Genomic DNA, 15,546 nt, shown 5'->3' on the forward strand with positions numbered 1-15,546 from the left:
AATTGTCTAAGAGACAGGAGATTAAGAAGTCAGCTAGCCTGGGGCACAACCGTGGGTGGTCCCTACTGAGCTGCCAAGTCACCAGCACGTAGCAGACACAGAACTGGAAGCAAGGGGAGAGGTGGGAGGTGGGGGCTGGGCAGTAGCAGGAGAAGGGAGCCAAACAGGCTCCTCATTAGAAATAAATGTTTTGAGGGGGAAGATAGGGAGTGTTTAAAATACATGGATTCCGGGGTTGCAACGAAGAGTTGCAACCCCAGAATCGGTTGGGTCCAGACCCAGCATTTCAGGAGAGGGGTGTTAAGAGGTTGCAGGGTCTGGATTTGCAGCTCTCCTTCCAATGAAAATGCACTGGAGAGTACAATAGAGAGGCTTGAACATTTTCTCCCAGCTTCGTTGGCAAGAATGAAAATATATGGTTTAATAAAAACAGCTGATTCAATTTCAAACAAGTGGCTTATACCCACCCCTAAGTGGCTGCTGTTAAAACCAAGACTCCTGCCCGGTTCTAAATGAGGCCTAAAATGTGGGGTGGGGGAGGGAAGAGGCTGATTTGGGGGCGCTCCTGGATTTGTGGTGAAGCATGTTTCAATCTGAGTTGTTTTTGTTTTAATGGAGTCAAAGCAAGGTCTTGATGCTGCTTTCATTTTTCTTCTCTTGCACAAAGTCGGCTCTAAATGGCATTCACTATAATGAGGTTCCCCCTTGCGCGCCTGGGTGGGAGGGCCTGGGGGGGGGCGCCTCCAGTCAACTGGCTGTAGTCCTGGGAGCCGCTTCTCTGGCTCTGAAGTGGTTCATAGGGCCGCTGCATCCTTTTGTTCGTCTCCATGGCCAGAACGAGCCCAGACGGAGAGGGGGTGGTATTCAGAGCCGCCCCAGCCCCAGCTGCCAGTTCCCTGGTTATCTGAATTGAAGAGGTCAGAGGTTAAGTGAGAGATCAGAGTCCCCGGGTCAGGGAAAGAAAAACAAATCCCCAGGGCCTTTGGCTGCGCTCTTGAAGCGTGTAGGCTGTGCCCTCAAGTACAGATGGGGGAATATTTTATACACGGCCCTGTCCTTTTCTGTTACCATGTAAATTGATTGATTTTTTTTTTCCTCCTTTAATTGAGTTAGGGGAATTTCATGGAGGGAAAACAAGGATTGCATGGGTATTTGAATTGTGCTGGCAGCCCAGGAGTAACAAGCTGGGATTTCCATTTCCGGCCTCAGGAAACCATCAATAATTGTCTGCCTCAGTTTCCCTCTTTTCAAGGGGGGGAGCCCAAGAAGTGACAAAGTGAAAAGGGATTTGAGAGGCACCATGAACTTCTTCAGAAACCCGGTGATAAAATCTGCTGGTTTGAAGGACGAGGCACATTTAAGTGCTTGTTATTCTCTGGTTCTAATAAGCTCCTCATCATTAAGGCTCATCAATCAGGAAGCAGCTGAGTCTCTACTGGGTTCTTAGCCCCGTGCAAAGAGTTGTGAGGGTTACTGAAGGGTAAGACAAGATAATGCCTCTCAAGGGGCATTTTAGGTTGTTTTAGAGCCAGAAAGACCGGTTCTTCTTGGCTCTCTGACCGGTCCTGGCCATGTGACCCTGGGCTAACTTCTCCAAACCTCAACCTCCTAATCTGTAACATGGGAGTGGTTTTCTGCCCTCGCCCTTACTACGTCCGTGCACGGCAGCCCCTTGCCTGCCCTTGCAGGGGCCAGAGGTGCGAGGAATTAATACCAGCCCCCACTGACATACTCAGCCTTCAGCTGATATCTGATGGGAGTTGACAATTAAATACCACTGCTCCCCACTCCTTGGATGGGATAACTGCCGTGCATGTGCTGCACATTTCCCAGAATTTCCTCATAGGGATGAAGCTCCAGTTGCCCTGGGGTGGAGAGGGGGTGAACTTGCCTGATAACATGCCTTTCTTCTTTTGCTTTTTTTCTCTTAATGCAATCTTACTGAGATATCATCACATACCCTATAATCATCCAAAGCACACAATCAGTGGCTCACAGCACTATCATATAGTTGTGCATTCATCACCGCAATCAAATTTTGAACATTTTCATTACCCTCTCCCCCAAAAAAAAGAAAAATAAAAAAACACCCAGAACATTCTATACTCCCTTATCCCCCACCACTATTTATTTATTTATTTATTTATTTATTTTTCCTCATTTTCTTACTGTCTGCCCATACGCGGATAAAGGGGACATCAGTCACAAGGTTTTCACAATCACATGGTCACATCTTCAAGAATCAAGGCTACTGGATTACAGTTCAACAGTTTCAGGAATATCCTTCAAGCCATTCTAATATACTAAAAAATAAAAAGGGATATCTATGTAACACACAAGAATAACTTTCAGAATGACCTCTTGACTCCATTTGAGATCTCTCAGCCACTGAAACTTTATTTTGTTTCATCTCTCTTCCCCGTTTTGGTTGAGAAGGCTTTCTTTCCCACAATGCCAGGTCCAGGCTCATTCCTGAGAGTCATGTCACACATAGCCGGGAGGGCAGTGGGTTTACTTGCCGAGCTGGCTTGGAGAGAGACCATATCTGAGCAACAAAAGAGATTCTCTGGGGGTGACTTTTAGGCATGATTATAAGTAGGCTTAGCTTTTTTGGCAAGAGTTAGTTTCATAAGAGCAAGCCCTAAGATAGAGGGCACAGCCTATTAAATTGGGTGTCCCCAGTGCTTGTGAGAGTATCAGGAATTCCCCAGATGGCAAAGTTTAATATTTCCACATTTTTCCCCAGTCCCTCAAGGGGACTTTGCAAATACAGCTTTTATTTTCTGCCCAGATTACTCTGGGATGCATTGGAGCATCACACTAACTTTATAAACCAACAAGGATCCCTATTCAAGGTTCCATATAGCACATCTTTTATTGGCTGCCTCCCATTCCTGTCTCACCTCCCCACTCTTTTGTCCATGTTTCCTTCCATTCCCAAATAAACCATGTGTACTACAGTCCCTGCCTCAAGCTCTACTCCTGGGGAAACCTAGGCAAAGGGGATTATAAGAAAAGCACCTTGTGGTTATTGGAATTACTGAGCAGTGCTAGGGCTATACAGAACCTGTAGAGAATGTGGTAAGCCCTCACATAAATGGTAACTGTTATTAAGACTCTTATGGTTTATCTGAGAGGCAATGCTTTACAAGAAGAAAGAAAGGTGGTGTGTGATTGAGTGGCTTAGACAATGGATATTTTAGACATTCAGAGGAGGAAGTGGAGAGAGCGCCCAAAAGACAGGACTGCAGGAATGCTTAGCTGGGGGCCTGGGAAGAGCAGGGTGGGGGCAATGTAAGCAGCTGTGCCCACAGGGTCTTTAGTACCTCTTAACTGGTTGTCTTTTTCGCTCTGTGCTGGTTTGAAAGGATGTATGCCCCCTAGAAAAGCCATGTTTTAATCAAAATCCCATTTCATAAAAGTAGAATAATCCCTGTTCAATACTGTATGTTTGAAACTGTGATTGGATCGTCTCCCTGGATGATGTGATTTAGTCAAGAGTGGTTGTTCAACTGGATTAGGTGACGACATGTCTCCACCCATTTGGGTGGGTCTTGATTGGTTTACTGGAGTCCTATGAAAGAGGAAACATTTTGGAGAAAAAGATTCAGAGAGAGCAGAGCAGAACGACACAGCTACAAGAAGCAGAGTCCACCAGCCAGTGACCTTTAGAGATGAAGAAGGAAGACGCCTCCCAGGGAGCTTCATGAAACCAGAAGCCAGGAGAGAAAGCTAGCAGATGATGCCATGTTCACTGTGTGCCCTTCCAGATGAGAGAGACGCCCTGACTCTGTTCGCCATGTGCCTTCTCACTTGAGAGAGAAACCCTGAACTTCATCGGCCTTCTCGAACCAAGGTGTCTTTCCCTGGACGCCTTTAATTGGACACTTCTATAGACTTGCTTCAATTGGGATATTTTCTCGGCCTTAGAACTGTAAACTAGCAACTTATTAAAGTCCCCTTTTTAAAGGCCATTCTGTTTCTGGTATACTGTATTCCGGCAGCTGGCAAACTAGAACACGCTCTCAATACACCTGGATGTTCCCTCCTTGGCACTAGTGTTAATCAAATACCTGTTTGGCAAATGATCTGAATAATGTTCATCTTTCTTGTTAAATTAATAAGACTCACATACATTAGGCCCAAGATAGAAGAGAAAATAAATAAATGAATGCATGAACAAATGAATGAAGGGTAGGCAGAGTCAAGCAACTAAACCTGGCTAGGCTGGAAGCAGGTTGGAGCAGATCAGAGTCCTAGTGATGGAACTAGCTTAGAGTAAAAAAGGAAGTGTAAAAAGGGAGGCTCAAGGCAGATTCAGGAGAGTCTTGAATGCTGATTTAGGAGTCTGAGCTTTTATTTTCTGAGTAATTGGAAGCTATTCAATTACTTTGGTCTTTGAGCTAGAAGAGGATGCCACAGGAACCTTTTTTTTTTTTTTAGGAAGAATCTTCCAGCAGCTGCCTGGGCTGTAAAATTGAGTTTTAATAACACTACACTGTGGGTTGCTGTGAGCTTAAATGAGATAGTATATTGGAGATGCTTAGTGCAGTGCCTGCCATATAGTCACAATAAGCACTGAATAAATGTTTGGTAGAGCTGTTGGTTCTTAAGGTTGTTAGGGTAAATAGAGAAGAGCAGAAGGCCATAGCCTGAGGCCAAGGTTGAGGGGCCCACCTTGACAGGAAAGGAACAGGTGAGGAAAAAGCAGGTGTACTGAATGCTGTAATGTTCTGCTCAGATCCCCTTTTAGGGAAAGGCTTATTCCCTCAGCTGCTGGGAATACTGTTGAAATATCCTCTTGCTTCATCAAGCCCCTTCCTCCTTCCAGGGATGAACTTGGACTCTGAAAACCTAGCTCTTCTGCTCACCTGTGAATGGCTGTTTCCTCTCTTGAGCTCCCCACAGGGCTGGCTGAGGCCTTTGCTGAATGAGATTGTCTGAACTTCTCCCTCTGTCAACTCCTGCTTCTTGCCCTCCCGTCCACCGGTGGTGGAGTTGAGAGCACTCCCTAATCATCTCCAACTCTGAGTCGGCCTCCCAGGGAAGCCAACCTGCAACAGGGAAAGTAGGTAAGAGAACGGTGTGTGCAGGCCTCCAGAGGAGAGAGATCCAGAAGGAAGAAGTGGGCCGCAGAACCCAACGCTGCCATGAGACCAAACAGAGCAAAATCTAAGAATAAGCAATTGAGTCTAGCAACTAGGAAACCAGCAGGGGTCCCAGAACCAGCAAATAGAATTAATGCGAGAGGCTGAGACTGACGAGGTGAAATGAGGACTGCAGGTGCAGAGTGACTAGAAATTAGACCAGGAGAAGATGTCCTGAGAGGTGGTAAGGTCCTTAAAGTAGCCTCCTCTTCCAGTGCGTTTCATTCCACCCAATTGAGGATTCTCGTCAGAAAACCCTCTCAAGAAATTTCAAATATTTCTTACTTGTGACATTTAAAAACAGTGCTTTGGTTTTGCAGGATTTAGGAGGTAAGCCTCAGAGACCTTATTCCTCCAGCATGGAAAAGTCTGTGGCAATCCTGATACTAGGCATTTTGTAAAATGAGAATCGTGCATCAGCCCAGCCAACAACCTCCCACCCTCCCCTCTCCTCCACCAGCAATTCAGAGTCTCTCTCTTTGGAACCCAGATTCCCCTTTAGGGAAAGCCTCTTCCTTTTTTGCTCCCTTGACATTCATTTATCAGTTCCACAAATATTTATTGGAACCAACAAAATTGCATCAACTCAAAAGCAGCTCATTGGAATTCTTTTCTTCTTGCATTTCCACAACCACTCCCTTGGACTGGACAAAGAAAGCGTGGAATAAATTCATAGCCCAGCAGCTTCCCAGCCGGGCTGGCCCTTCCCATCTGCTTCTAGATCACCACTGATTCTACACACCACTGCATCCGCAGCTCAGCCCGGCTCTCCTCCCTGAAGACACTTACGTAAGGGCAGCCCTCCTACAGCCTTTTATCTAGGTTTAAAACAAGGTCCAGATGCTTCTACGCTGCCTGTGGGAGTGTAAAGTGGTACAACCACTTTGGAAAGCAGTTTGGCAGTCTCTTAGAAAGTTAAGATGCACACCTACCATATGATACTAGGTGTTTACTCATGAAAAATGAAAGCATATGTCTACGCAAAGACATGAACACAAATGTTCACAGCAGCTTTATTTGTAATAACAACAAACTGGAAATAATCCAAATGCCCATCAACTGGAGAGTAGATCAACAAGCTGTGCACATCAAATAATAAAAGGGATGATTACTGACGCTCTCAACAATATAAAACTCCAGAAAATGTGAACTAGTCTGTAGTGACAGAAAGCAGATCAGTGATTGCTCACATGAGAGGTTGGGAAGAGGTGGGGAGGAGGGATTTAAAGAGGTAAAAGGAAGCTTATTTGGGGGGTGGATATGCTCATGATCTTGCTTGCGGCTACAGTTTCATGGTTGTCTGCATATATTAAAACCCATCTAATTGCACAGTTTAGATATGTGCAATTTATTGTGTGTCAATTGTACCTCAAAGCTGTTTTGTTTTTTTTTTTAAATCCAGGAGAAGGAAAACAATGTGGCACAAAGAGTAAAATCTCTCTTATGGAGAGAGTTCTTAGTTATGGGTTTGACATGGGTTGAAGTTTCAGTCTCTTCTTGGATCCTCAACCAGGAGGCATGTCTGTGGAATCATCTTTCTCGTTTTGGAACTGAATGAATTTGCTTTCTATTTGAGATTTATGCTCTGAAAGAGCCAGCACAGAGTATTTAGGAAATATTAGGTTTGAAAAACTGAACCAACAATAGAATTGAGGATAATTTTTAAGAGAAAAAAGTGCCCATCCATATTAGTTAAAATCCTAGAGTTTTCAACCTGGTCAAAACCAAATTGGGTTTATTTCTATCTGCAACTCTTTTCTTGAATGTTTAGAAGAACTCATTTACTCCTTTCAAAATAAATGTATATTTATGTTACTTTAAATGGAGGCATGGCATCCATCATATTGAACCATGATTTATTTAGCTTCTTTATTAACCCTCTTGTTGGACATTTAGGTTATTTCCAAAGTTTTAATGTTATATATCACAGCAGACAATGTGATCAAGAGCAATTTGGTCAAAAGCAGATTAATTAAGCTGTCAGTGTTGAGTTCACTGATGGTGAATATTTAGTCACTGTTTTTAAAAAGAGGAAATTTTTGTGTGCCAAGGGGAAATTTTGCTAAGATGATTGTGCAATTTTTTCCTGTATCTTTGAGAATATTTTAAAAATTAAGAAAATTTTAAACATTTTTGTTTCTGCAATCAATTGGAATTTCCACTTGTAATTGTTTAAAAGGGAACTAACCTAAATAACTATTACCTAAAAAACGGAAACAACTTAAATGTTCATCATTTCATGCCTTATGGGAAGCACTCAAAATCTAAGACAATGTGCACTATTGATTAGAAAATTCATTTTGGCCCCATTTGTTAAACAAAAACTTTTAGTAAAATAAATATGGGTACAAAGAATCCATTATTAAAAATAAACTTTCCTTCCTTCCCTGCAAATAAAATTCCCATCTTAACCCTGTCCACATTGAAGAAAGGGAACAAAGCAGCCCGTGATGTCCAGGAACTGTCTCACTGATGCGCACAGCTAAGCCATATTGTTCTGCTGGATAGAAGCAATCTCACAGCACGTCCACATCAGACAAGGTCATTCTGATACCAAGATAAAGTGAACACAAACAAGGTCACTGTGCAGCCCACAAAATACCAAGCGTCCCCCTCTCCTAGTTAATATGTGGGACAGCTACTTCATCAATTAGAGCTTTATCTTCCCTTTCCTCTCTCTTCCCTGTAAGATTTGTTGTGTTACAGAAATTGCCCCTGCTTTCTGGCAGCACCTAGAGCAAGCCTCACTTTCTAACAGCTACCCCCAAATTACTCAACCAAAGCCCAGATCCCCTACAATGGGTCCTTTCTAACACCGTCTTGCTGAGACTCCCCACAGTTCCCTGTGCAACAAGTAAGAAACCCAACCTCTCCAACAGTAGGTGCGCTCCTGGTGGTCTTGGGCTGGAGGGCTTTGATACGTTTCTCTTCTTTGACTCATTGTTTCTTTTGTTTGTTTCTCTCTTTTCAATAGCAACATCGTCTCTCTATAAGCCAACAGAAAAGAGACATGCAGAAAGGAGAGAGCACCAGTGATCCCACCTCCACACACAACCACCCTGAACATATTGGCGAAGACCTTCTCTGATTTGTTTTCTGTGCACATGGTATCCCAGTTTGTAACCTGACTTTTTTTCAATTTACAATATATCATGACCATCTTTGATGTAAATAGAGGCATTTCTAGCATATGACATATAATGATGAGCATTATATGCTTGCGCTGCATTTAACCAATTCCCTATTGATAGACATGAAACTTTTCTGCTTCTTTTTAATATTAGCAGCACAGACCCTGCTTAGTTGGCTGAAATTTTAAATTCGAAATTTAAAAAACAGAAAAAATAAACCCCCAAATTTCTGAAAAATATTTAAATATTTTGTATCTAAAGATGCAAAAGGTCATACATCTGCCCCACAATCTATCAAAATTACCCATATCCATGACTGGAATATTTTTTCCAACCAAATTGTCATCATGACCAAACTGCCATCAAAACCAGCCTATTAGCAACCAAATCAAACAGAGCCAGTGAAAACAAGGCCATGATAGGCCATTCTTGTCACTAAATTTTTGCACACATCTGGAAATATTTCCTTAAATTCTCAGAAGTAGAATTGCTGAGTCAATATGCACATTTTAATACTTGAGATCTATATTTATGCCCTTGAAATTTTGTTCCAATTCATGAATTTATTAGAGAAGGTTTTCAAAATATTTTTAAATTAATTTTTAAATTTTAAAAAATATAATAAATTCAAGCATTCTTAACATGATCATTCCGTTCTACATATATAATCAGAAATTCACAGTATCATCACATAGTTGCATAGTCATCATGATCGTTTCTTAGAACATTTGCATCAATTCAGAAAAAAAAATAAAAAGACAGAAAAAAATTCAGTCATACCATACCCCTTCCCCCTCCCTTTCATTGATCACTAACATTTCAATCTACTAAATTTATTTTAATATTCCCCTATTATTTATTTTTATGCCATATGTTTCACTCGTCAGTTGATAAGGTAGATAGAAGGAGCATCAGACACAAGGTTTTCACAATCACACAGTCACTTTGTGAAAGCTATAGCATTAATACAATTGTCTTCAAGAAACATGGCTACTGGAACACAGCTCCACATTTTCAGGCAGTTCCCTCCAGCCTCTCCACTACATCTTGACTAACCAGGTGATGACTATTTAATGGGTAAGAATAACCTCCAGGATAACCTCCTGACTCTGGAATCTCTTAGCCATTGACACTTTATTTTCTCTGATTTCACTCTTTCCCCTTTTGGTCAAGAAGGTTTTCTCAATCCCTTGATTCTGAGTCTCAGCTCATTCTAGGATTTCTGCCCCATGTTGCCAGGAAGGTCCACACCCCTGGGAGTCATGTCCCATGTAGACAGGGGGAGGGCAGTGAGTTTGCTTGTTGTGTTGGCTGGAGAGAGGCCACATTTGAGCAACAAAAGAGGTTCTCTGGGGAGAAATTCAACTTTCCCAAGTTGAATTCTTGATATTCTCACAAGCAGTGTGGACAACCAAAGCTATAGGCTGAGCCCCCAATCTTGGGGTTTGTTCATATGAAACTTAACCCCACAAAGGATAGGTCAAGTCTACTTAGAATTTAGGCCTAAGAGTCACCCCCAAGAGAGTCTTTTTTGTTGCTCAGATGTGGCCTATCTCTCCAGCCAACACAACAAGCAAATGCACCACCCTCCCCCTGTCTACATGGGACATGACTCCCAGGAGTGTGGACCTTCCTGGCAACGTGGGACAGAAACCCTAGAATGAGCTGAGACTCAGCATCAAGGGATTGAGAAAACTTTCTTGACCAAAAGGGGGAAGAGTGAAATGAGACAAAGTGTCAATGGCTGAGAGATTCCAAACAGAGTTGAGAGGTTTCCTGGAGGTTATTCTTATGCATTAAGTAGATATCACCTTGTTATTCAAGATGTAGTGGAGAGGCTGGAGGGAACTGCCTGAAAATGTAGAGCTATGTTCCAGTAGCCATGTTTCTTGATGATGATTGAACAATGATATAGTTTTAAAATGAGACTCTGTGAATGTGAAAACCTTGTGTCCAATGCTCCTTTTAGCTACTATATCAACAGAAGAGTAGAACATATGGAATAAAAATAAATAATAGGGGGAACAAATGTTAAAATAAATTCAGTTTGAAATGCTAGTGGTATATGAAAGCAAGGGGTAAGGGGTATGGTATGTATAATCTTTTATTTCTCTATTATCATTTTATTTCTTTTTCTGTTGTCTTTTTATTTCTTTTTCTGAATTGATGCAAATGTTCTAAGAAATGAAGAATATGCAACTAAGTGATGATATTGTGAATTACTGATTATATATGTTAATGTTTTAGTTCATTTGTAAATTTTTTTTAATTAATAATTAAATTTAAAGAAAAAAGAGGTTCTCTTGAAGTGACTCTTAGGCCTAATTTTCAGTAGGCTTAGCCTATTCTTTGCGGGATTAACTTTCATATGAACAAACCCCAAGATTGGAGGCTCGGCCTGTTGCTTTGGCTGTCCCCACTGCCTGTGAGAATATCAAGAATTCTCCACTTGGGAAAGTTGAATTTTCCCCCTTTCTCACCATTCCCCTTAGGGGACTCTGCAAATGCTTCCCTAGTCACTGTTCAAATCACTCTGGGATTTATCTGGACATCACTCTGGACAAACCTACAAAAGCTCATGCCCTACACAAGGTTCCAAGTACTATGGTGTTTGATTAAGCTGTCCATATAAGTTATATTAGGAAATGCACTAGTCAACATATAAACTTTGTGCCAAATAAACATTTTTTGCTTGTCACACACATATGTTAAAGTTTTAAAATATTAATTACCATCTGTTTTCAACACCCTGCATTATTGACATTCCTTTGTTCTTCCTCATGCAGAAACATTTTTAAATTTCCACATTTAGTCACTATCATTATACACTGTAGGCATTCCTAGATTATACCATCTCAGTCTTTATCATCTATCTTTCCTTCTGATTTCATTCGTGCCCCCAGGCCTCCTCCCTCTATCATTCTCACATTCAGCTTCATTCAGTGTTCTAACATTATTCTATTACAGTTAGGTAATATTGTGCTGTCCATTTCTGAGTTTTTATATTCAGTCCTGTTGCACAATCTGTATCCCTTCAACTCCAATTACCCAATATCTTACCTTATTTCTATCTCCTGATGGTCTCTGTTACCAATGAAATTCTCCAAGTTTATTCACTAATGTAGTTCATATCAGTGAGACCATACAATATTTGTCCTTTTGTTTCTGGCTAATCTCACTCAGCATAATGTCCTTAAGGTCCATCCATGTTGTTACATACTTCATAACTTTATTCTGTCTTACAGCTGCATAATATTCCATCGTATGTATATACCACAGATTGTTTAGCCACTCGTCTATTGATGGACATTTTGGCTGTTTCCATCTCTTCGCAATTGTAAATAATGCTGCTATAAACATTGGTGTGCAAATGTCTGTTTGTGTCCTTGCCCTCATGTCCTCTGAGTAGATACCTAGCATTGGTATGGCTGGGTCATATGGCAATTCTATACTTAGCTTACTGAGGACCTGCCATACTGCCTTCCACAGTGGTTGTACCATTTGACATTCCCACAACATTGGATAAGTGTGCCTCTTTCTCCACATCCTCTCCAACACTTGTCATTTTCTGTTTTATTGATAATGGCCATTCTGGTGGGTGTGAGATGATATCTCATTGTGTTTTGATTTGCATTTCCCTAATAGCCAGGGAAGTTGAGCATCTTTTCATATAACTTTTGGTCATTTGCATTTCCTCTTCTGAGAAGTATCTGTTTAAGTCTTTTGCCCATTTTGTAATTGGGTTGTCTGTCTTTTTGTTGTTGAGTTGAACAATCTCGTTATATATTCTGGATACTAGAACTTTATCTGATATATCGTTTCCAAATATTGTCTCCCATTGTGTAGGCTGCCTTTTTACTTTCTTGATGAAGTTCTTTGATGCACAAAAGTGTTTAATTTTGAGGCGTTCCCATTTATTTATTTATTTCTTCAGTGCTCGTGCTTTGGGTTTAAGATCTAGGAAACTGCCTGGAAACCGCCTCCTATTATAAGATTTATAAGATATTTCCCTACATTTTCTTCTAACAGTTTTATGGTCTTAGATCTAATATTTAGGTCTTTGATCCATTTTGAGTTAATTTTTGTATAGGATGTGAGATATAGATCCTCTTTCATTCTTTTGCATATGGATATCCAATTCTCTAGGCACCATTTATTGAAGAGACTGTTCTGTCCCAGGTGAGTTGGTTTGACTGCCTTATCAAAGATCTAGACAAGGTTTTTGAGCACCTCCTATGTGTCAGGCTCTGTGCTAGGACTGGAATACAGAGACAAATAACTTTCATCCTTGGCTGCAAGGGGCTCATGGCCTGATTCAGTTGTCTTTAAGCCTAGCTCAGTACCCAACAGGAGGCACTAAATATTTATAAAATGAAAAAATGGATGAATGAATGAATGAGTGAGTGAGTGAGTGTATATCGCTTGGCTTTTGCTATATTTCAGTTGGCTTTTGCTATGTAACAAACTGCCTTACTGGCATTATTTTTCACAATTCTGTGGATCAGTTGGGTGGTTCTTCTTTTCTGAGCTGGCTTGACTGATTGTGGTCAGCTGGTGGCTCAGCTGGGCCTGCCTGACCTAGGATGACCTCACTGGCATCTCTGGCATTCAGCCTGGCAGTTGGCCTTGAAGGGCCTCAGCTGTGATGCCTCAGCTCTGTGCCACATGGCCACTCATCCTCCAGTTGGTTAGCACAGGTTTTTTCACATGGGGTTCCAAAGAGCAGCAAGAGAGGGCAAATGCAATGGCACAAGTGCTTTGCAAATCTCTGCTTGGGTCCCATTTGCTATTGCTGTGATGGCCTCATCAGGTCTCATGGCCAAGCCCCGAGTCAGTGTAGAAGGGTACGGATTTAGGGAGGGGAATATGGCAGCCTTTTCAGCAGTCTATTTTGAAAGGAGTGCTTCTGTTTCCAAGCTTGCAACCTGTGTCCATTTACCTAAATGTCTGTCTGGTTCATAGCTTCTGAAATTACACCTTGGACTTTTCACTAATATGTGTTTAGTTGAACCTTCAAAAAATAACCTAATGGGTGTCTGATTCTGGCGGCCAGGGTAAGAAACTGTTTCTGGGAAGGCTGAATGTGGGTCTTAAATGCATGATCTGTGTTCTGACCTTTATCTTAACAAGTGCAGAGAATGATAACTCGGTGCTGCTGGACCACCAGTGACTTATCTGATCTCTCCTCACGCACACCGAGAAAGGTTGGGTCATTCCTCATCCCCCGTCACAAAGCCAGTTGGCACCACTGGCCTCACTGTTCCACCTGCTCAGCATTTGGGAGGTGATTTAATGTGAAATTCCTTAGCATCAATTAAAAATTTGCCTCAGGAGAGCAATATGAGTGACCACTTGGGAAGAAAAAGGGGGCCGCTCACAAAAATCTTTGTGCAGATTTTTCAAAGCACGGTTGACGGCATGTTCCCTTCGCTACCACTTCTAGTCTGGAAATCGCTGCCTCCTTTTAAACACATGTGGCATGTTCGAAACAGGATAAAATAGTTGGTGGAAATCTCTCGCATTCTTTACTTGAGAGGGCACGGAGGTTAATTTGGGAAATAGTTCTCTAATGGAAGCCAGATTTGGGGAAAGTTAGAAAACAAATTTAAAAATCATGTCTCTGGTGTGGGTTAGAGGGACACGTTTTGGTGATGCTGTGAGCCCCTTGTGCACGGGCTGTCGGGTTGGGTAGGCCAATAGGGTCATCTTAATACCAGCAATTATTTCTTCCTTCTTCCTTTTGGGCTCAGGGTTCAGAAGACTGTCCTAGGGATATTGCCTGGATTGTTGGATTTTGAGAGGTTTTGATGATATTATATGGAAAAACATTCTCTGGAAACACAGATCACCAGGTTTAGCTTCTAACCTTTCCCTTTCCTATCCAGCCCCACTTCCCATCCTATAAGCACCACAGACACACACAAACAAACCCAGCACTGCTACTGCTCTGTTGTCACTCCAGGAAGGCTATAGAACAGTGCTTCTTAAATGATTTGGGTAAAGGGCCAGTTTTTTAGACTTCCAATGCAGACCAATACTTTCATAAAATAAATAATTAGAAGCTTTCTCTCTCTCTCTCAACATATATATGACATAAATAATGCAAGACCAAAATTTTTAGTATTATATTCAGAAGACACCAAAGTACTCAGTTAAGTTGCTACAGAAGTTTCTGAATACTTCCTCCCAATTTCTATATTTAATTTGTTGGAAACTGGCAGCAAACAGTTCACAGCCTGGCAAAACATCATTTCAGTGGTAGAATGAAGTGCCTAATAGAGGCTCATTCATTCAGTTATTCTTCCCGCATCTATCCTTGTCTCTGCTCCACACAGGGACCCTGTGAAACACTGCCAGTTAAAGATTAGATTAAGAGCCCATCCCTGTCTGCAAGGAACTCTTGGTCCAGGGGCGGACATGGAAATAAGCATGCCCTAATAGTGGGGTGAGGCTTTTACTCGAACAGCAGAGGCAAGGGAGGGGCCCAGGGGAGAAGCAGCTCATCCAAGTGTAATGGGTCAGGAAAGACCAGCTGGAGGAGGGGGCATCTAAGCAAAGTCCAGAAAGCAGAGGAAAAATTTGTTTGGTGAAAAGAGGGGGTTGGCAGGATAAGGGGGTGGAAAGAACTACTTTCCAGGCAGAGGAAAGGGCATTTGCAGAGGCCTCAGTGGATCAGAGGCACGGCAGGCAGTGGGGTTCACCTGGGTGTCGAGTCTGATGAGGGGGGAGAAGAGGCCGGGGAGCTGGAACATGGGGTAGGGGTGGGGTGGGGAGGGCTCTGAAGGCAGAGCTAAAGGACACTGGGGATCCCCCAGAAGGCGTTCGGTAGGGAAACTCCCATGACAAGGTGTGCATTTTAGGAGGCTCCCCAAGACTGGGGTGTGAGAAGTTGGAGGGAGCCAAGACCCAAGGCAGAAAGGCCAACCCAGGGCTGCCTCTGTCCTCAGCCCTGAGATATGGCCTGGGTGGGCTTCAGCGCTGAGGGCCGGGGGAGAGGGACCTGGTGGGTCCAGGAGACAGAGCCGGCCTCCTGAGCCCAGAACAGTATTGGATCTGGGCTTCCCAGAGCGGGGCTCCAGTTAAGGGTGGGGTTGACCAAACCTCCAGGCAGCGGCTTCTTCCCCATCAGTTTAGTGCCATTCAGAAGCCACCACGTGGCCAAGACCCATCGCTTTCCTCTAGGATTCTTATTAAAAACTGTTAATATCCCCTTCACCCAAATGAGAGCAAAGTTATAAAGGTCTGATCAAAAGGATTCACTCACGATG

At 42.5% G+C, this 15,546-nt stretch overlaps 1 long non-coding RNA gene across 1 annotated transcript in view; it reads left to right on the forward strand.

Annotated features, from left to right (window-relative positions):
• The window catches only part of LOC143657853 (uncharacterized), a 90,111-nt gene extending 81,805 nt beyond the window's left edge, over positions 1-8,306 (forward strand). The window contains exon 3 of the long non-coding RNA XR_013162980.1: positions 8,122-8,306. This is a non-coding gene — a long non-coding RNA (uncharacterized LOC143657853). The remainder of the gene's footprint in view (positions 1-8,121) is intronic.
• The last annotated feature ends 7,240 nt before the right edge of the window (positions 8,307-15,546 follow it).

This window comes from Tamandua tetradactyla, chromosome 15 (assembly GCF_023851605.1).
Source record: "Tamandua tetradactyla isolate mTamTet1 chromosome 15, mTamTet1.pri, whole genome shotgun sequence".
Classification (NCBI taxonomy): Eukaryota; Metazoa; Chordata; class Mammalia; order Pilosa; family Myrmecophagidae; genus Tamandua; species Tamandua tetradactyla.